The following is a 23,185-nucleotide window of genomic DNA, read 5'->3' as shown; positions in this document are numbered from 1 at the left end:
TTAATTTTTTCTCATTAAATTTCTGAAGAAACCTTTCTGTTTGCTCTGTGATGTTTGGGAAACCAAGCATTTCTCTTTTCTCTGTCTCAAGACCACGAGTTTTATCAATCTTGGCACAAATTCATATTATATTTTGTCTGAAATTATTCAGCATATCTAATATTTTATTCTGTTTTCTTTTCCTCCTTTATTTTTTCCTTTAATCTCTCTAGAGTTTTCAGCATTTTCAGAATAACACAAGCAGATCGATTCCCACAGTCTGTGTTTGTTTAGCAGGCTGCATCACAAAAGAAATTTCTAGAAATTAATCCTGTCCAGGAAGAGCTTCATTTAATGGATAAGTTCTTTGCAGAGTTTGCTGAGATATCTTCTGAATTTTCAAAGAATATTTGGAGCTCGGCATCCGAAAAATATTTAGTTATAAATTTAAAGGAACAGATAATTTCATTTGTATATTCCAACAACTTCCTAGCATATATGATAACAGTATGGTGGATGTACAACTGTTCTGAGTTTGTGCTGATTTTTTTATGAAGAAGACATTTGGGTGAAAGCTCAGTAGCTTAGAAGACAGGAATGAAGATGGTATTGGTGAGATCCTTTTAATAAAACTAATCTGATACTTTTCCTCAGCATTCTGACACACAGAAAATACATATTGCTCTGAAAGTAATGCCTCCTATTTATTTCTGTGGCTACTAGAATTGATACAAAGAGCACAGTAACCCTCTTTGATAGAGCAAATTGTTAGCTACAAAACGCTATTTTTCAAAATAGTCACAGCCATTACCTATGCATTTTTGTCAGCAATAAGCAAGAGCTTGCATGCCATACCCTTCATGATCTGCATCAGCAGAGGTGGCCTGCTGTCTCCACTGTTGAGACGTACCACCCACCACTTTCTTAGCTCACATCAACTGTTTGGTCTTCATAAATGTTTTGTTTCTAGAAATGAAGGACATCTGGAACCTAAAAAGTAGAGATCCCACTTTGAATAGTAGGTAAACTGTACTCTGCCAGTGGTAATAGTGGGTGTCTGTCTCGCTCCAATTTATAGGAGAGAGAGGAGATTCTTTTATTATCTATATACCCTGCGTGAGATTAAGAAACAATGGTTCAAATGTTGCTCTGACCAGTTTACTATGGATCTTAACCAGGGAAATGGGGAAGGGGAGGATGGACACTATTATGAATTAGGGTAATGGAGAAGGGAAGGAGGGTGATAGAAAAGATAGAAAAGAAGAAGCAAGGAGTCTTTACAGGAAGCAAGAGGAGATAGTCACCACCATGGATCCAGCGAGGTTCATAGTTCAGTCTTTGATCTTCAGTAGTGGTGGGTCATCAGGCATTGTTGTTCTGTTGACGTCGACGATGATGGCAATGGTGACCATGGCGATGATGGCCCAGTTTCAGTGGTTCCAAAGTGGTTGTGTCAGCTGTCTTTGGAGTGACAGCTCAAATCCAGAGTGGTTGAGTCAGCTCTCCTTGGAGTGGCAGCTTCTGGCTTTTGGGATCTCAGCTTTGGGATTCTCCTTTGTTCTTATCTTCCTGGCCTTGCCAGCAGATAAGAGGGAGCAGGGAGGCACCAACTTGTATCTTGCCTTCACAGGATACAATGGCATCATCCCCCAGCCTCCCATACCAAGCTGGAGCTGTTTAGTCACAGGCCAGATCTTCCACCAGTGAACACTCCTGAGCACTCTCTTCCACTCTTCTACAGAGCAAGCAGCTCTGGAGGAAGGGGATTTCGAATGTTCCCAAAGTGATATCAATTGTCACACGGTTAGCACCCATCTCTTGCCTCCTTGAAAAGTCACTCAGAGTCTTATCACAAGAAAAACCTCAGGAAGCAAGCTTTGAGCCAAAAAACAAAGAAGGATTCTCACAGTGTCCTAACAGGGTCTGGGCATCAATTAAATACTAATTCAACATCCATATTTTTTGTAAATGAATTTCTGAACACATATAGAACCTGGTTTATGTAGCATGTAACTTTTGCCTGGAAACCAGAGCTTCAAATTAATACAATAAATGCATAATACTAGAATTTAGTATGTAGAGCAATCCTAGGAATAGGCAGGTACTTCAGAGAAATTGTATGAACATTTATTTATAATTTGTATCTTTTAGTCCCCTAACTACTGGTAAATGAGTTGGTCAGAAAGGCAATTATATTGCTGAATAATTTCATAACAAATTGCCTATCTAACAAAATGCCATTGAACGAAGTTCCTGCTATGGCCATGGTTTTATATTTCACCTTAACATCTTATAGATGAGAAGTGTTTCTGAAAATGTATTGATGAATCTAGAAATGTCATGTAACTGGAAAAGATCCCTGGTAAATTGTCATAGGACAAGATTCAGGAAAGCACAATCTATGTTAATGAACAAGTAATACCTGAAAATATTTTTCCTGATGGTTCTTCCTGCAGTTGTGAAAATAGCTGTCTTTTAAATGTGCAAGAGAATAAAAATAAAGAAACGTTCTAGGTAAAATGCAAGTTCTTCTCTTCCTCTTAAAGATTAATTTTTAGAAGACAAATTTTTGAGATAGAAGGTCATAAATAGAAACAGTTTGACATTTTGCTTTCTGATTATTTAAAATTAAATAAATACCTGTTATGTTTCAATGTCTTAAACGTTTTAAAGGGTGATATATGTACAAATGTGAGCTTTTCCAGCTTCATATATAACTCAGGCGTATGCCTCAACAGCAAAGAAAGTTAACAACTTTACTTACACAGGAGTTTATTTTTCAGATGATCGTATTGTATGAAATCTGGGCAAAGGGCAATGTAAATTTATTGGAAATTATCCAAAATATACTGTCTCATTCTACTAGCTTTGCATCTGAATCCAAATTAAAATCTAATTTAAAAGCAGGCTAAATTAAAAACGCTTACTTGGTTCTTTCATGTTGCAGTGCTATTCCAATTCTATTAGGCAACTAATTTCTACCTGTCAGGTACAGAATGAAAGTGGTCCCTCTCTGGAGGAATCTTCCTTGTAGTAATTCTTCTTGTAGTAATTAGGAATTATGAACTTGGGAAGATGCTTATGCTTTGAGAGTTGCCTGTGCTTAACTCTCAGAGCTCATCAACCCATAGGTAAATGCAACTGCATTGTTAGCTTCAATGGTTTCATGCTACAGAAGGCAAGAATAGGTTACATATTTCATAATTAAATTACAAAATTACTTCAATTTTTGTTAGAGAATCATGAGAGGTTACCTTTGTGAAATCCACACGTAGAAATCCCTTTTGTTGATCTATTATACTAATAAGCTTTTAGATATAATATGAAGAGATCTTGATTGCAATTAGAAGATAAGAGCCAGGAGAATGCAAGTAATGAACAGCATAGAGGTAAGAATAAACATGAAGCTAATAGAACTGGGCTGATAAAATAAAATTGCTCCTCCTATAATTCCCACCTCCATTTTTCTATTTACTTCTTCCTGAAAGCATGGAGCAGAAGAGATGGGGAAAAAATTAAATGATGCAAAATTTTCTGGATAAAGTGACACACCACACCTTTTATGTAAAACTTCTTCCCTGTTCTTAAATACTGTGCAATTGCGAGGAAAATAAGAAATAATCAGCAAAATTCATATGCTTTTCAATGTGTTTTTACATAAAAACAACCCACTACTGGTTCAGATAGAGCTTGACTTTACCATCCTTCAGAATATTGCAAACATCATTTTACTTCTTTATGCTTCTGTATATTTAATTATAAGAGCAAAAGGTGGCAGGCAATGAGGAAGAATTATACTGATTTATTACATTATTTCTACTTGAATCAGGAAAAGTGTCAAGTTAGTAATTTGAAAATTTTTCCAGTACAATGTACTATAAATCCATTTTAGGATGTATTAGTGAATTATAAAGAAGAAATGAACTGGAATGGAGGAAAGACAGTTGTTTTTTATATAGTGCCTCGACCTTAGAATATCTTCATTTTCTAAAATTCTGAGCATTAAGCTGTCTGCAAGTTCCTTTAGGGCCAAACACAAGCTTTGCTAAGTTTAAGTAGGAAAGTGTTGGAAATCCACAGTTGATTAAGGAACCAAAAGCTACTTCTGTTTCCACTTAAGAGGACAAATTATATATATTATTTTGTGTATATGTGTGTATATATATATATATATATATAGTATTTATATATATAGTATTCCTGCAGAGTTTCTTTTATCAAATTGCATAATTATCTTGAAAATAAGTTGATATTAGATGAATGCACACACCAAGAATTCCACAGCGTGCCTTCAAGAATGGCATATTTGGAAAATGGCAACTTTTTATTTTGCAGTTTCTGCAGTGCACATAGCAATTTTGTTAACATTTTAAAATTTTTTGTATTGGTAGGGTGTTAGGATCCCACAGCATCAAATTAGCATAATCACAAGCCAGTTACATACATTTGAGGACAGAAGGGGTTTGTTACGAAGTTGTCTCAGTAAGAAATAATTGTTTTGTTTTAGAGGGGAAGAAATCCTAAGAAGTTCTTCACAGATTAACAGGGCAAGTATGTGGCACTTTCACCTGAATGATTGAGTCTCAGATGTTTATAGAAATGGGCATCAGAGGCTGTGTTGGCTGGGATATTAAAAAAAATAGCTCTTGCATAAACGTAATTGTGTTGCTATTGAGAAGATAGAAAAAAAATAAAAGCCAGTAGATTATATGCTTAGTATGGTCAGATTTTCTTTATTATAAGCAAACCCTAGATTTTTAACAATGTGGATGATTTTATGATTTTATTTTTAATATAAATGTATCTGGATCATGTAACTGTTGAAAATCACAAATTTCTTCCACTGACGGATTGCCAGTAGGCAGTAAAAAATATTTTAAAAGGTCTCAGACTGCTAGACTGGAAAATACATTTCTACAAAAGAATGAATATATATTTTCTAGGCATGGAGTATGGTCTTGTGAAATAGGTGAACATCTGATGGTACTTGCTTGAAATTTGGAAGACAAATGTCATGGGAAGATCATTTCTACTGGAACAATAGGAAGTGCTTTCCACAAATGGCTGAAATTATTCCAGGGATAGCTTTCACCATAATAATAATAATAATAATAATAATAATAATAATAATCTAGGCTTATAGAAATCACTATGTTTAAGGTGTTATTTCAGTCTCCATAAAAATATTTCAAAGACATGCCTCTAAGAATTTAATGCATTATTTTCACTCCCCATGCATATCAATTTGAATTTGGGTAGTTAACTTTTGAATTATTTCAACACCAGTTGTATCTATGCTATATTGACTATTTCTACACCACAAAGTGTCTTTTTAAAATAATGCCTGGTTCCTAATAAAAGTATGGAATTACCCTTATGTAAGGGAAAATGTCAATTCTTCATTTTTAAACAAAACAAACAAAAAAAAATTAACATATTGGAAGATGGAGAAAGAATAGAAGAGAATAGCTGAGACATATCTTTCAATTCTCTTATGGATGACAGATGTTATTAACCTAGAAATATCCTTTCATTAAGCCTGAAAGTCACATATGAAATGATATGACACAGAATTAATAAAAGTAATAACAATATTGAAACTTATCTATATATTTACTTTTTCTTATTTAAAATGTTTTAAAAGGGAATAGGAAGTGATACTGAATTGCCACAAATTAAAAACAGACACGTACAGCTATAATTGTGTTTTGTTAGTAATTCCATATGCTTTGACTACAGTATATTTTTACCTGATATCTCCAACTAAAAAAAAATAATTTTAGTGATGGCCCCCATATCCATAATTAAAATTATCTATATAAAATCCGTATTTCCCATAAGTTTATTCTTCACACAAACAATACAGTTGCTATAACAATTAGATTTTCCTTCTGGGTTATTCTGACTTCTTGTGTACATCAGGAGATTTCTATATGGATTTTAAATGCAGGAAATGACTTGCCTTTTTGTGTTGCTTGCTTCTCAGTATTGGAGTAGAATAATAATTTAGTGTATGTTTCAGGCAGATAAAAGTCCTAGCAAAAGATGCAATGTTTTTGTCAATAAAGGTTTCATTTTCAACAGTTTTGGAAAATGCTGTTAATTTAATCACTCAGAAGGAAATAACAAATGTTGTGATAAAAATTAAGGATCTCTACAATTAAAGGAAAGATAGAGGCAAGTGGTGGGCCAAAGGAATCAAAATCTGCAAAAAAATCAAAAAAAGATCAAAAAAGATGTTGCCATTGCCAAGTGTAACAGAGATCTATGGAAAAATAGTTGATTATTGAAAGGCCTTAAGGAAACTGTGAAGATAATTTATGATTAAGTTACAGAATATAAACTAAAGAGCTGTTGACTTTAATACATGCTATTTAACTATGCAGAAATTACAGTCAAAAGCTAATATGAAATTTTCTTCAAAATAACCGAAGTTCAGTGTAAACTAAACAAACCAGAATGTCTAGATCTATCTATATTTTGTACAGCATTTCATTCAGTAGCTGTATGAAAAATTTGCAATTAGTAATCATTTAGAATAATCTGAAAGTAAAGATGAAAATTAAAGACAGAAATTAGGCAAGATGCTGTTTTGATTTCTGCTGTGGCATTTAGATTTCTCTAATAATACACTTTTAAAACATATAGTATTTGTTCCAGAATACTTGTGTGTGTGGTCTGACTTGTGTTTTATGTCAAACATTTTAATATAAATTGTACTTTAAGATCAATGGCATTATTGAGCGCTTAGCACCAATCAAATACGTGATGAATGAATTACAAAAGATCATAAAAGTAGGTCAAACTCTGATATTTCAAATCTTAGATTCAGAAATGTTTTTTCACCACTTGTATGCCATTTAGGCTCCTGTGACAATCACAATTGACTGGAGATATAACATTTATATTCAGGGTTATAATTAGCTTTCCTATAATGCTAACATTCATATTTTAAATAAAACTATTCTCTCCTTAATAAAAAGCTTTTCCCTCTCGTAATAGTCTTTTGTGATGTTTTGCTTTCTTAGGGATTAATTTGCCTAGGATTTGGGAAAACTTGTAAGTCTGGCAAATGAACTTGTGGTATATGTAAACCAGTCTGTTTTAAAATGCTTTAGGTGTTAAACATCTCTAACATTAACTGCTCATGTAAGATAGTGTCTTTACATATGTTAGCTAAATTTGCTGACTTTTTATGCATAGATGTATAAAATATAAATTTCTCAATCCTTGAACAGATTGAGAGCTCATAGTAAATTTCAGAAAGTATCTGTGTTTTCTGCAGATGCAATTTGGGTGAATTCTAAAAATCTTTGGTCTCGCTAAGGGAAAGGTAAGAAAAACTGTAGTGGTGACACATGATTTCATTTGTAAGTCTAGCAAATAGAATACCAAAAATTTATGCCAATAACTACCCTGTACGGTAGGATATAAGAATATAAGATAATTGATGCATACATTTTCAAAACTAAATAGACAGTTACAAATTTACAACTTTTTTCTTATACAACTTAATTAAAAAATGCACAATTCCAAGACAAAACAAGTTGTAATATCAAATTTATAAATCAACTTGTTAAAATAAAGGCCCATAATAAATGTATACTAAAAATGAAAACGTTTACTATTTTCCTGAGTTGCAGTGGAAAAGGCCACATAGAAACATGGAAAGACCATGCAGTAACAGCAAATAGTATTTTTAAAACAGAACTTAGAGATAATGTTTCTGAAGTAGCAATACTGATTAGAGGATACATATAAGAAATCACTCCCTAATAGAGGTCTATATATTTTATTTATATAACCTTTCTGCAGTTGGTTTTGAGAGCACCAGCTAAATACTTCATTTCTTGCTGACTGGCTAGGAGCATAGTAGTGTTTCAAGTATACCGGTGCTATTTTGTACGCAGAAAAGTATGTTACAAGGAGTAATCTGGGAAACAAACAAACGAAAAATCGCTGTTGAATGTAGAGTTAAGAAATCTTGTTTCATGAGAGTAAAGTGCCATGTTCAGGATCAAAGTGTAAAGCACAGTTTTGCATTTTAATATGTGTATGTAAATATTCAACTAATCTAACAAGTAAACATTCAAAATGAACAATGTTATCTGCATTTTAACAAATGTGGTCTTGGAATCTCACTTCTATCTAAAAACTGCCACAGCATTAACAGACAGCTACAATTTCTGTAAACCTTGCTGATGTCATAAATCTTAATATTTATTTTTCGGAATCACGTCAATTGCAAAAAATAAAATGCATAAATTTAAATGCTTTGGCTTTCAAACGCTTCAAGTATCAATTTCTAAAATATGTAATCACTATAATCATTATTATCATGAGTCTTATAATGAATGTCCATTGTAGGTAACTTTTTATAGCTTGAATGTATTTATTGTTGTCAGATGTAGCATTTTGCATAGAGTGTGATGCAGCTCTTTCATATTAATGAGATTTAAGAAAAGACTTTTCATAAGTAAACTCCCTGTTGTTTAGCAAAATCCTTTCATGAAGAATATTCTATTTTTACACAAATTAACAGTGTTTTGATAGAACCCTTATTAAGGCAGTAAAGATTCCAGCTGAGCATAGTAAGTCTGAAACTTGATTTGAAATGATTTTTATTGTTGTTCTTGAGAGTCCTGGGCAATGTCACACTTGTTTTCTTTTAGTTACTCCCTCCCTAATTTAGCTTTGTCTTCTACTTTAAAGAAGTGAGTAGGTCTTGATTTAGAGATATTTGCCTATATGATTCTTCTATAAAGAGGAAGCTCTAGGCTGAGACTCTGGAGAGCTGATTTACCCATCACTTTCAGCTAGCAAACAGAAAGCTGCTGACAAACAACTTAAAAGAAGAAATCACAAATGTGTCCATGAAATATGTTTTCTAAGATTTATTTGCACATTTCCTAGATGATTGCATTCACATTTTACCAGAGTAGGCAAAGTTATTTTTATGAATAAGATTAATTTTAATTGCTCATAGTCATTGCAGAAATCATCACACCTTGTCTGATCACTATCTCCATCTAAGTCTCCATTTGTGAGAAGACATACCTGCTGCTTTGAAGAAAGATGAATCCTTCCCATTCGATTATACACTGTAATGTGTAATTTTTATCAGACCTATTTGCATTAGGATGCTATTAGGATGCCATTAGGAGAATAACAAGCAATATGAGCAATAAGGGTAATTTAAAATTTTAACTGTAAGATTAGATTCTCTTTTATCAAGACTGGTGTGGGGTTTTTTTTTTTTTTTGTTTTTTTGGGTTTTTTTTTGGTGTTTGTTTGTACAAGCAATAGTCATATTACTATTCATTCTCTTTTAAAATAATGTTTTTCTTCAATGTCCCTTGATTGTTGTGAATCCTGCAATTTTAACTGTAGGCTGCATGGGAAAATACATGCAGATCTAGGTCAGCATGCAGAAGTACTTTTTTATTAATGAAAACAAAAGGAAATGTCACAGTTTATTTCTCTTTGTACTCCCTTCAAGCGCTCTAGCTTTAAATTGTAGGAAGGGAGTGTTCCTTTATGTATATTTTTTTTTGGAGTACAAGAGATTGATACTATCCCATAAAATTTGTGCTGCAAGTCATAACGGCCATGACAGGACTGATAGTATTAGAAAGTCCGAAGAATAGGTCTTTAACTTTTTTTAGATGTTCAGATTCAAAGTATTTATAAATTAAAATGTGTAGGAACTTGTGTACTCACCAGAGTAGGATTTTGTTATGGGTAATTCAAATGCAGTAGAGCGAGACAACTTCTCTTGTGCGACTATTGTCTATCTCAGCACTCACATAGGAATTCATGAATATTTTATATCAGTGAAGCAAGTAGGACTTTTCTCATAAAATTCATAGCGAAATTCATGTTCAAATATGAGGAAGGTAACATTCCTTTTATCATAGTTAAAACTCTTCAGGTTAAGCTTTAAGTTGATTTTAAAAATCTGTAGGATGAAAGCTTTTCTTATTCAGTTCTCAAAAAAAGATATTCATTATATAATATGATTATTAATAGCAAACTGGAAATTCAAAAATTTAATTGTTGCATCACAACATAGGAAAAAAAAAAAAAATTCTCTATAGAGTTTTGTGCAGTGGTGACAGAGCTCTAAGGCCATCTGTCCCATTCAGCTGTCAAAAGGGAAAATGTTCTATGCAAAGCCTAACCGAAAACTGACGTATTCTGGGATTTTATTCTGAACAATCTGAAACGTTATGCCCCAGTTGCCTTAATTACACTGCAGTGACTTAACACTAACTTCCCTGCATGTTGCAGAACTCCCGTGGAGTTCTTCTGTAACTCCTTTCCTTGGAAGTTTAGCAGCTCCTAAGGATCCTGGCACTATCTCCGCGATGCTGTTAATGGCTGCCCTGCACAATGGCAGGGAGCCTGAATCTGACATAGAACTCAGGAGCATTTCAGAGAAGTGTCATATTTCATTGCATTACCTTGGATTAATTTACACCCTCCTTTCACTAGTCATATGAGTGCAAGAAGTAAATACGGGCTTAATTTTTGTTTGTTTAGTGTTGTTTTGTCTGTTTGTTTCCTTAACTTTGTAGAGGTAGTACTGCAGAAAATCTCCACAGGAGTTATTTTATCTGTGTGGAGCTTGGTGTGTTCTAAAGGCCTGGCATTCTTTTTTTAATTTCCTCTTATTTTTATGTGTCATATCTGTGGAGACCTCAGAAAAGAAATACCTGAGCAAAGTTACTACAATTCATGTGGGTAGGACAGAGAAGTGGTTTGCAGCAGATCACACTGTAAACACTCATTGAGCCCTGAGGTCACACTTATTTACCTGATAAGTAGGTAAGATATATACCAGAGAGAACGTTCTAGAAGTAAGATGTTGTCTTTTCAGCTTCTCATAGAATGTTTTTGAATTTCAAACCAGGCAGATTTTTTGTTGTTGATGTTTCAATGTTTTACGAAGTTAGGCCAAGTCATTTCAGAGACTGAGATAATTGTTTAACTGGGATTAGATGAATATATTAACAGCAGCCACCTAATATTTTAAGGTCAAGCTATCTTCAACCTGCACTATAACCAATTATTTTGAAGGGTTTTTTATTGAGTGCCAAAAGTTCAGTATCTATCATATAGAGGTATTGAGCTTTGGGAGAAGTGAAATTCTACACTTGGCTCCAAGCAGACTGCCCTACAGTCTCTGGAGAGATGTAGAAGGCGTTGGCAGATTTCTCCTAACCCACTCACATCACCAGAAATGGAAGAAAAAAACACAACCCAACAGCTGTTGCTTTTTTGTGACTTTTCTGCATAAACTTTTTTGATATGAGTTACTGAAAAACACTAGATAATGAGATATAAAATAGGCAACTGGCACAATGTTGTTTATCACTCTCTGTGAGCATTTTTTTTTTTTATGCCTTTAACTCTCACAAGATATAGCACATGGATACTAATCACCTGCAAAAACATTTGAATAGTTTAAATGTTGGCTATGGAGATGTACAGTAACCCAAAATGATCACCTATCTTATGCCTTAATAAACAAAGCAACGATCCTCTGGCATAAGTTCACTGTCTGATGTGTCATCACTTAGGAAGTTCAAAATGTCTGGTAGGTTAGGTTTCTAATAATAGCATCAAAGTAATTAGAGATTTATAAAAGGTTTTTAGCACTTGAGATTTCTGACAAATGGACTTATAACAACAATTGGTCAGTTTATCTCCTTTTCTGTCAAATATTTCTCCTTCAGTGGAAGATGTGCATGCATTTAAATCGTCTTAAATTTATGCATAACTAGATTAGCTGTTCCTGGCAATCATTTGTTTTGCTTTTCTGCTTTCAGCCATCTCTTCTTTTTTTACCACCTGCTGTATTTGCCTTCTGCTCAGAGTGTGCTGTTGACAGTTACTAATAATGCAGATTACATTTACTTACTATGACAGGCAAAACACTAAGTAAAGACAAAAATATAGTATCTGCTGTTCTTGCTCTCTAAGTAATGGCTTAGAAGCCAAAAATAGATTATAAGAGCATTAATTCATTAACAAAGTACGTGCCTTATTGGGCTTAAATATAGGCAGTTTGCAAACCTGAGTAAATGCTACCTCAAACATTTGAGGTATATACCTCATACCTTAAGCAGATATATAGTATGCAGTGTAAAATATATTCGTAGGTCAGTTCTGTATTCTCAGAGTTCATTAGTATATTGCTTAAATATAAACATTCATAGAATCACAGAATGGGTTGGGTTTGAAGGAACCTTTAAGATCTTCTAGTTTCAGCCCCCCTGCTATGGGCAGGGACAATTCCCTCTAGACCCATCACTCCTGGCCTCAAACATTTCCAGGAAGAGGGCATCCACAACCTCCCTGGGCAACCTGTTCCAGAGTATCGTCACTTTCACAGTAAATAATTTCTTCTTAACATCTAATCTAACTCTATCCCCTTCCAGTTTAAAGCCAATACCCCTCATTCCTGTTGCTACCTCTCATTATAGAAAGTCCCTCCCCAGCTTTCCTGTAAGCCCCCTTCAGGTACTGGAAGGCTGCTATGACTTCACTCTGGAGCCTTCTCCACTCCAGGCTGAAGTGCCTCTACTCTCCAAGCCTCTCCCTATTGGGGAGATGCTCCAGCCTTCTGATCATCCTTGTGGCCCTCCCCTGGACCCACTCATACATCTCAATGTTCTTTTGTGTTGGGGTCCCCAGAAATGGATGCAGTACTCCAGGTGGGGGTCTGCTTCAGATCTGTTCTCCTGAGCTCCAGAGTAGCAGGTTTGCTGCAGACTTCAACCTCTTCAGGGAACTGCTTGGCAGGGTAACACTGGATAAAGCCCTGAAGGGACGAGTGTCCCAAGAAAGTTGGGCCATCTCCACCAGCCCAGAAGCAGTGCATCCCAAGAAAGAGGAAGATGGGCAAGAATGCTGAAAAGGTTCTGTGCCATTGCTCCATGTTGTATTTGTAGAATCAGAACCACAGAATGGCTTGAGTTGGAAGAGCAGGGTTGCCATCTACCAGCTCAGCTGCCCAGGGCCCCATCCATCCTGGACATGAGCACTTCCAGGGATGGGGAACCACAGCTTCTCTGGGCAGCCTGCCCCATTGCCTCACCATTCTCTGAGTAAAGAATTTCCATGTAATATCTACCCTAAATCTTCTTTCCTTTGATTTAGAACAATTTCCTCTTGTCCTTCTACTGTCAGATTTGTGTAAAAACTCTCTCTCCCCTGTTTATAAGTTCCTTTTTAGTACTCCCCAGAGCCTTCTCTTTTTCAGATTCAAAAAACTCAGCTCCTTCAGCCTTTCTTCATAGCAGAAGTGCTCCAGCACTGATCATCTTCATGGCCTCCTCTGTACCAACTTCAACAGTTCCACACCTTTCTTGTGCTAGAGCCTACTGGCCTGAGTACTGAATTCTAAATGGATTGTTCCATAATTGACATTGTTAATAATTCTTTTATTGTTTATTTTTAATCTAAATCTAGATCAAGACAGAATAATATATTAGTTATAAGTTACATCTCAGATTGAAATATAATAACTATTTTATATGGAAGAAGGAATCATGTAGAGCATCACAGAAGCAGAAAAGATGTTCAGAAAGATAAATTCTCATAGAAATATAAATGATATGTTGCAGAATGTGTATATTCTAAGGGCAATCAGTGTTTGTGGGTACTCAAATACATAGAATTTCATATTAACTGGAAATTCACTGTATTTTTAAGAAAAAAAAAAAGAAAAGACGTGTGAATATAAAACTGAAATTGTTTAATTGTTTAAAGATACTGTTTTTCTTGGCTTTTTCAAAGACTTCTCTTAGGTATGCAGATTGCAGTGCAAAATATTCTATTTTATCTAAGGAAAGAGGAATTTTTTTCCTGGTGGCTACATTAGACACCTAATTTGGGAATCTCCGTTAATTGCTTAGGCTCCTTACTTATACATAGAATGAAAGAAGGTTATCTCCAAAGTGCACCTCAGAGCACGTCAGTTACATGGCATCTACTTCCATTTATTATGCAGAGAAATGAGACTTTCAGCATATGGAACGGTTTTCCCTACCTGTGCTTAGAGACAGTGATTTTTAATTTGAGTTACTGGAGTTTTTAAGAAGAGAGATTTCCAGAAAAAGGTATTTGTCAGCTGCTATAAAAATAGCTCCAGATTTCTCTCCAGCTGTTGTTAACACAGAGATCTCAGCCAACACCAATCAACTCATTTAATGACTGATGTAACATCAGTGAAAGGTCAATACAATCATCCAGACTTGGATATTATCAAAAGTTTGTTATTGTTTTTCTTTTAAACCAGAGATGACAGAATGAAGCTTGGAGATTATGGCAGTAGAGAACATAGCATTCGGGAGCTTTGGGAAGGAAGCCAGCTGCAGCAAGAAGGACTTCAGGAATCCGGGCTAAAGAAAATGAAGCAGTAGAAATGAGTATCTTAGCTATGTCCCTGAATTCTTCAGAGTCAGTAAAGAGGAATTACAAGGAGCGCTTGCTCAGGTAGGTTGCATTAATTGAAAGGCTTGGGGTCTCAGAAGCTGACATAATCTAGCAGGAAGAAAACAAGAACTAGATAAGAAAATTCATGGCGTAGCTCTGGAAACAGAAAACCTTAACAATCCTTAAATATTGATGTTATCTATCAGTAGGTGTTACAGTGTTGCAAAATTCTGCTTTAAATTAGATGGCAAAATAATCATGTATACATCTGAAACATTGCAGTTACATGATAAGACTGAATGAATGTTGTCTGGTATCTCATTCTAGTTCAGAAACTCAACTGTGCAGCTTGTACAGTTTTGTGAATATCCGAATTAGCCATATACTCCCTTGGAAATATTCACAGTAGGAAGAAGGAGAAGGAAACTGACAAAAATGAATGAATATGTATGAAAAAATATTTTAGAGAATACTGGACAAGATTTGGGGGAAAAAAAAGAAAAAAGGAAGAGAGATCAGGAATGTTAAAAGAAATTATGAATCTGATGTTTTTATATATGACGTATTTAAAAAATATCAGAAAGGTTTTCAAAGATACCAGAGACAGGAGTGACAGAGATGCAGGATAGAAACTGCAAAACAAAAGCACAAAGGAAAAAAAAAAGTTTCCTGACACAAACCGTTCTGTGAATCTGGGTTTAAGCAATCAAGATAGCATAGTTTTCTTTATTACCCGTTTCTGAATGATAGCAGATAGGATGCTTTCTATTCCTTGCCTTGGTTTACATGGCCAAGGCATCCTAGTGTGAAATATTTTACTATGGCACTAATACATCTGAAAGACTGCAAACAGAGAGGCCTTCAACTCAAAATGAATTGACACAAAAGCATTTTAAACCCATGTCAGAATATGTTCTTATAATCTATATTCCTCATGCTGCATGCATTCAAAACAGTTTCTACCTTCTCAATACGTAACTACTGAAATGCAATACTAATACAAAACTCTGCCTTGAAACTTTGCTGCAAAAGTGTAGAATCACAACAGAAACTGGATGGAGCTTAGAGTCCCAGGCTTCTGAATTTAACACTCAAGAAGTTTTGGAAATTCATATGCATCATACAAATGTATATGGCTAAGAAGTGAATCTATTTCAAGCACAACACTTTGAATTTGTTTCCCTATATAACTCCATGAGTCAATTTATCTAGCCTTGGTTGCAATTACTGAATATGGACTTCTGTTAAAATATGCTGCTTTATTGTAAATTGTTTTCATGACTGTGATTTCATATTAAATATATTCTTTTTTTCTTTTAAAGCTTGTCAGAAATTCCACAGGCACTCACTTTTTTCTCCTAACTTGTTCCAGTATTAACAACAGTTTGTGTGATAATGATTAGGTAGCACGAAAAATTTCCAAAGAATTTTGTTTAACATTCAGTAGTTGAGGACTACTGCACCATAAGGTCACACTTTGCTATCCTAAGTCTTCAAAGTCTTTAAACGTTGTGCAGTTCAGAGAGAGATTATAAAATCATTACTTTAATTTAAAGTAGATTAATGGCCAGAGAACTAAATAGGGTCTTTAAAAAGCTAACCCATCAATTTGGCTTTCTGTACTTCTGAAGCTGTGGGAAAAAAAAAAAAAAAAAAAAGAGTTGGTGATTAGACAAAAGATAGAGAATATGGAGATAGTAGTCTAGCATTAATAATAATTTTTACTAAAGGAAGTCCAAACATGAAAGAAATCAGACAATTGTACAACTCATTTAGCTTTTATCTTTTATTTTCTGTGAAAAACAGCCCCCAGAAAGAACTTTGAAAGATTCAGTAACAATAATAGCATGCTATTAATAAAATAAATGCAACAGCAAGATGAAGGAAAAAAATCTAATGACAAGGAAAGGAACATGATAAAAGAAGAAAATATGGAGACAGAGAAGGAAGTAAAGAATAGTAAATCATTCAGTGTTTTCTTTCCTATCTTTTTGTTTTTCCCTGTCCTTTTCCTTTGTTCTTTCTGTGCTATTTGGAGATATGAAGATTGAGTTCCCCTGACTTGAGTTAGCTGACTAACACGCTGTGATTAACTCATCATCTGACACATTTTAAAAAACATGCTGTATATAAACTGATCTTCAAGAGGCTTCATAAAATTGCTATGATGCACTTAAAAAATTGCTGGGAACTACTTGTAGTGGCAAAGCAGTACCCTGATAAGCACTGAAATATTTGTATTTCAGATTAGTGCAGGTGGTTGATTCCTGCATAATTCTGTGAATAACTTTTTCTCAGATAGGTTGTAAAAGACACTGATGAAATTTTAATTTTCATTAATACCCTTCTTAGTCTCAGAAAAACACAATAGATAACCCCAAATTCCAAAGATAGATAACCCAAAATTCCAAAGAAAACAAGTGAAACCTCTTCCCTATACTGTTGACCATTCATTGTTTATTTCTTTTTAAAATAAAGTATATATTTACACTTTCTGGCACTAGAGTTTAACACTTTAAACAATATATCGGTTCACCCATCTTCAAGAACCCAACATCCTATTCTTACCTCTCATTAACAATGCAGATATACTACCATTTAATTGTTAAGAGACTGACAAGAAAGTAAGATAAGCATAACCTAATATGGCATCAATGAATGGTATAAATAAGCACTGAAATCAGAGCTAAAACTTATTTTCAGGATAATCCAGAATTTTAATTTCCCCGTACTGTTTTTATTTCCCAAGTTTTAAAATTATTGTTAATATTTTGTTGTTACTCTGCCAGTAAAGCAAAACAATAGTTCTGTAGAGATCAGAGATAACTTTTTATTATAAATGAACTTTTCGTTCTGACTGTCTTCATGTCATACTAACCTTTTTTCCCTTTGAACTTGAATCACAACTAAATTCTCAGCATAAGTGATATCAATGCTCTCAGAACCCTTTTTAAAAATAGATACTTCTGGTATGGAGAGAACTAGATTCTATGTTTCAGGTAGTCCCAATGACTTTTCTGTTCATATCCACTTGTGACATCCAGTCCTGTTTATTACCTACTAGACACTGCATGTTTCAGAAATCTCAGCTGGGAATACTTGGAAAGTGCAAAACAAACAAACAAACAAACAAAAAACAAACAAACAACTAACAAAAAAAAAAACCTATGGAAAATACTTTAAAACTTGCAACATTATTTCAGTTCTTCAAAAGGTGCTCCAAATACGAATACACTGCCTGCAATAAGTCAGTAAGTCAGTAGTACATTTGAATTGTCATAGCTCATGCTCCACAGGAATTATATCAGCTTTAGCTACTTATGTCCAATATTTCATCAATCACTGGCAGTATTTCAAAGCAGCAAACTAGTAAATTTACTGTGGCATCTTCTAAGGTAATAGGAAGTCAAAGAGTTTGTTTTGGACAATGAATTCCAGATGGGAAAAACAATTAACAAATACGATTGTAGCAGATCATTGCATATCCTGTCTGTTTTCATAAAGAGAAAAATCTAGAGTACGTTTTATAGAGCAGATCAGGATAATAAATGCAGAAATGCATATTTTCTTTTACTGGAACATTGACTGCATTTTAGAAAAATAGCACCTTCTTAGATCATTACTCATTAGAAAATTATGCTGTTACCAATAGATGAATGTGATTCTAGAACTACCATTTGTTCTGAATTTCTCCCTAAATAAAAATCATGGAATCACAAAGGTTGGAAAATACCTCCACGATCATCCAGTCCAACTGTCCACCTATCACCCATAGTTCTCTCTAAACCATGTCCCTCAACACAATGTCTAAATGTTCCTTGAACACCTCCAGAGTTGGTGACTCCACCAACTCCCTGGGCAGCCCATTCCAGCACCTGAACACACTTTCAGAAAAGTAGTATTTCCTAACATCCAGCCTGAATCTCCCCTGGCACAACTTGAGGCCTTTCCCTCCAGTCCTATCACAAGTAACATGAGAAAAGAGGCTGACCTCCAGCTCACTACAACCTTCCTTCAGGTATTTATAGAGAGCAATAAGGTCTCCCCTGAGCCTCTTCTTCTCCAGACTGAACAATCCCAGCTTAAAACAAATTGAAAACCTACAGAAATAGTAAATATTAATAGAAAAATTTTGCTGTAAATCTTCTCAGAGATTCTTAGAGATTCCACAGTCAACAAAAATGTTGAAAAGGGGAAAAAAAAACCCAACCAATTGAATAAGAAAAATCTCTGATGCTGACCCAGATTTGAAGTCCTGTAATGAAATTGTAACCCAATCAACTATCCCCTTCTAAATTAGTCCTTTTTCTGACAGAATTTTTAATTTAATTTAACTTGTTTATTTATTTATGTTAATTTTAGCTTGGTAGGGTCACATGGTGCTTATTTTTCTTGCTTTTCAAAGTAAATATACCACACGCTTATTTCAGACAATGAAAAATGTAAACATTTATGGAAAAAAATCATATTCTTGTGGAAAAAAAAATATATATATTTATAGATCTCACTAAATTTTCCATGCATGCATGACATATTTACAAAACTGTGAATATAGGCAGTACTGAAATAATTTCATGTGTTCTGAGTGTTTTCTATTTCTGTTCAATTTTACTTTTAAAATCTTTTTAACTAATATCTAATTTGTTAGAGCTTTCTGATTTTTGATTGATCCTATAATTTTCTTTTTCAGTTAGTAAGTGAATAGTGGGTATGCAACATCAGATTACTAATTTATACTTCTTTTAATATTATCAGCCTAATGCCAAGCATTTAAATATCCCTGAGAAGAATTTAGATATTTCCAAGATGTGCCATGTAAAGCAAGAATTGAGTTTTGCATCTAACTCCAATTGCCATAAGTTTGAGCTTCAACTTAACATATGAACTATATGACTTGACTTTATTCAAAATCTGCATTCAAATTTACTTGTCTCATCCTTTTTATCTCTGATGTACTTTTCAAAAGAACAGGGGATCATTTTAAACTGCTGCAATCTAACTTTTCTAGTCTGAGTACCCAATTGTTGGTAACAATGACACTTCAGAAGGGGGCTCTTTTCTTTCTTAAGAATCTTTTTGATTATGCTGAAATTGATAGTGCATAGTTCAGCTCTGGTGAATGGTGATAGGAGAATCATTTGGAAAGGAAAAACACCGATCTTCACAGAAGAGCATTAAGAACCTAAGCATACGTTCCTAGAGACTGGTTTTGAAAGACATTGTTTTTTTTTACAGAGCATATTCAGCTTCTAGGAAAAGTCAGCTGAGTCTGCAGATTGTAGCAGAAAATCTGATTTTCACTGTTTATTCTTTTAAAAAGTCTGGCAAATATAAACAGCATCAAGTAGTAAGCATTAATCTGATTTATGATTTTGACAACAATGTTTCATTTGTTAAGAGAAGGAGAAAAAAATATAAAGCAGTTCAAGTAAAGCATAGAGCTTTAAAGTTATTTAATTTCATTTAAAGATTTAAAATCCTGTGAAAAGTTGTGCTCTGATTTTGAGGGCCTTTTTTTGGACAACTACAGTGGAGAAACCCATTGCAGAATTCAAGAATCTATATTTCCAGATACTTTCTGAAAGTACAAAATTTAATACTCTGCATAGGAAAGAAATTGTGAAAAATGATGTCATTTCCTTCTTCAGCCCTATGAGGTCTGTCTCTGAAATTGTGGTTTATTACAAATACAGAATGAGAACATAGGGACCTGCCCCTTAAAATTATAATAAATATGCAATTCAAGTGAGTACTGATGATAAGTTGACCTTTATGTCTTATACTTATTTCTATGACATCAGAGATACAAAGTGGAACTGTCCTTTGTTCAAGAGGTCAAAATTCACTCACTGAGTTACTGCTGTTAAAGAGCAGTCGAAGCTATCATCTACAGTTGGCAGAGAAGAAACCAGATAATATGTATGGATATGAATCATCACTGTGGAATAATGGAAATGCTACAGAGAGTATGTCCTCTCTGTAAATAGTAAGGGCTTAAACAGGGCTTTGCAACGTTGTGTGTATTTCTAAACATAGGCTTTCTGGTAGTCTCGAAGTGTTACTAGTTCAAAAATGTACTCTAAGCATTTAATTTACACATCTAATAACCAACTGTATGATAACAGTGAGTTATTATGTTATGGTGTTATGTATAAGAGGAAAAAAGCTTGAAAAATATGGCTTTTTTACACTTCTCAGAACAGATGATACTGAACCTGATAGAAAACACATATCTGTTCCTAAAAAGCACAAGTTTAATTTAGAGAGACAGAGATCCATATTATGGCATGTGTTTTACTCCTATAATCAATATCCAGATAAAGCAGATAGATAATGTGGGTAATTCTTCAGATTACATAGAAATTCAAAAATGTGGAAAAGAAGGAGCTAACATCTCCTCAAAAAAGTACAATTGCTGCACAGATAATCATAAGAACTATGTAAGAGCGTGTTTCATTGAAGCAGAAAAATAAAAAATGCCTTTGGAAGGACCAGTTGTATTTCAATTTGTTATGAAAGGTGGCAGGCAAACTTCCATTAAAAATGGTTTTGATTGCTATAAGATAAAAAGTGAACCTGAAAATTCTGCCAATAGTCCTAGAGAAAGAAAAGATCAAAACACTCCTGTACTGAAGTGAATCACTTTGTGCTTATACTGTTTAAATATTATTGTTATTGTTTTCTAACTACTGATTAAAATTACCTTGATATTTTCAGTTAAAAAAAAATCAGATAATCTAGCAGTATTTGTATACTTTTAGTAATGATATTATCTTTTGTAGCATTAAACTTCTTTGACTATAGTCCCATCTGTCATTCTAAAAAGAGCAAAACCATTAGAATTGAAGATTTAGACCAGAGATCTTAAAAAATGCATGTAAAAGCTTATGTGCCAAAATAAGAGAATGAATGAATGAATGGACAAACAAACAAATAAATAAATAAATAAGAACACTGTTTAAAATTACTAAAAGCCTTGTTTCAATAGCTAGAATCTGCTTTCCCAACTTGTTCAAAGACCTTCAGAATTTCTTACTTTGTTCCCAGCAAGCCTTGAATGCTTAGAATTTAATTCAAAATATTGAAGCTGTGTTTTCCTCAGCTCGGGGGCCCCTTAAAGCCTAAGTAATTCATAGGACAATTAAATTTTCATGTATATGCTATGACATAATTTCATTTAAGAAAATTTAAAATAATTCCGTGAACTGAACTAAGACTTTGGACTACACCAAGTTTTACAGCAATTTTCTATCTGAGTCAAAGACTTTTGGAGACATGAATTGGTTATAAATCACTGCAATCATTATTGATGCACTTTTTAATTACGTTATTTGTAGGATTTACTGATTAAAACACAAATTATTTGTTTTTTCTCCTTTCATTCTGTTATCATGTAAGTGCAGGTGAACTTGGGTTTGTTAATAATCTGCTTTCTTACTACCAATATTACCAGCTAACTTGATCGTAGTTGAATTTCTTCCTTAAAAATGCGTTTTTCTGGTAAAACTAGGATAAATTTTAAACTATTACTGTAATGTAATATATTGAATCTTTCAGTTTGCTTGTTTGTAATGCAAAGTTAGCATTATGATTTAGAAAGAATGTATGATTTAAGCAGAAGATTTATGATGATACATCACAGAAATTACTTGATTAATTTGATTCTTAAGTAATAACTGCAATAATTTTGGCAAAATTTTGGGTTGCCTGGTATACCTTTTCTGATTAATTGATATGAAATTTAATAAGTGCTGTAGTTTGTCTTTCCATCCTTATCAAATGGAAATTTAAAACAGCAATTATAATTTTGATTGGTTTTACCAGATCAGAATTATAAAGGAAGAACTTATCTAATATTTTCCTCAATAATGTTTGTTCAAATTTCAAACTACCTTTTTGGATTATTTTAAGAAAGCCAGGCAAATATGGGAGTAAGGATATCTGAGAATAAGTACAGCAGAAGCAAAAAGGCTTCATTACAAAATTCAAAGCCTTTTTTTTTTTTTTTGTGTGACATATATTATATTAACAGTAAATACATGTTAATGTAGCAATCACTAGGGAGAGCTTAAGAAACAGCAGCATCAGAGGAAAGCTAAGTAAATGTACAGGTTAATTTTCTTTGGCAGTTTTAATTTAATTTGTTTGGGATTTCATTTTCTGAAGATTCTGTAGGAAGAAATAAGAGGATGCTAAGAAAAGTGGGAATATTTTTATCTATCCTCATATGACTGTGTCTAAAAGCTGTAGTCATCTCTGATAACACTGTTCAGAAACACAAAAAACAATTACAGACTGATAATTGATGGTAAGAGTTATGCTGTTCCCTCCAAGCAGGGTTTTCCAAGAGGAAAATTGGATATGCCTGTGCCTCTTCAGAGTATGGTGGTTCTGTTGAGATACTATGCTTCTGCATACTCTTCTTTAGTGCCCTTGTTTTGTTCTTTCTGTGTAAGTTTTATTGGTGTTGTGACTCGCATATAAGAGAGAGAATTTGTGGCACAAGCATGCTTGGGATTTTATAGAATACAGCAACAAACTCACAAAGGCTTTTTTGTTTTATGCAGAGTGTTTGTCCTGCTATATGGTTTCCCTCTGTGCATATTTTAGAATGGAAATAAGAATTAAGGATCATTCTAACTGGATGCTTGTATTACTATTAACAAATTTGTATTTCTTTTTCCACATCCTTTCTTTGACTCAAAATGCCAGTGTCTACAGGAAAAGCAACAGAATCATTCTCCTGAAATATTTTGCTGGCTAT

At 33.9% G+C, this 23,185-nt stretch overlaps 1 long non-coding RNA gene across 4 annotated transcripts in view; it reads left to right on the top strand.

Moving 5' to 3' along the window:
* The window catches only part of LOC122154978, a 62,377-nt gene that overhangs the window by 10,011 nt on the left and 29,181 nt on the right, over positions 1-23,185 (top strand). For all 4 annotated transcript variants that reach the window (XR_006167070.1, XR_006167069.1, XR_006167068.1 and 1 more), the window contains exon 3: positions 14,285-14,481. This is a non-coding gene — a long non-coding RNA (uncharacterized LOC122154978). The remainder of the gene's footprint in view (positions 1-14,284; positions 14,482-23,185) is intronic.

This window comes from Centrocercus urophasianus, unplaced genomic scaffold (assembly GCF_019232065.1).
Source record: "Centrocercus urophasianus isolate 14NV4802_14NV808 unplaced genomic scaffold, USGS_Curo_1.0 seq_11, whole genome shotgun sequence".
Lineage (NCBI taxonomy): Eukaryota > Metazoa > Chordata > Aves > Galliformes > Phasianidae > Centrocercus > Centrocercus urophasianus.
Note: the sequence above shows the minus strand (reverse complement) of the source record. Positions and strands in the feature narration are given on the sequence as shown.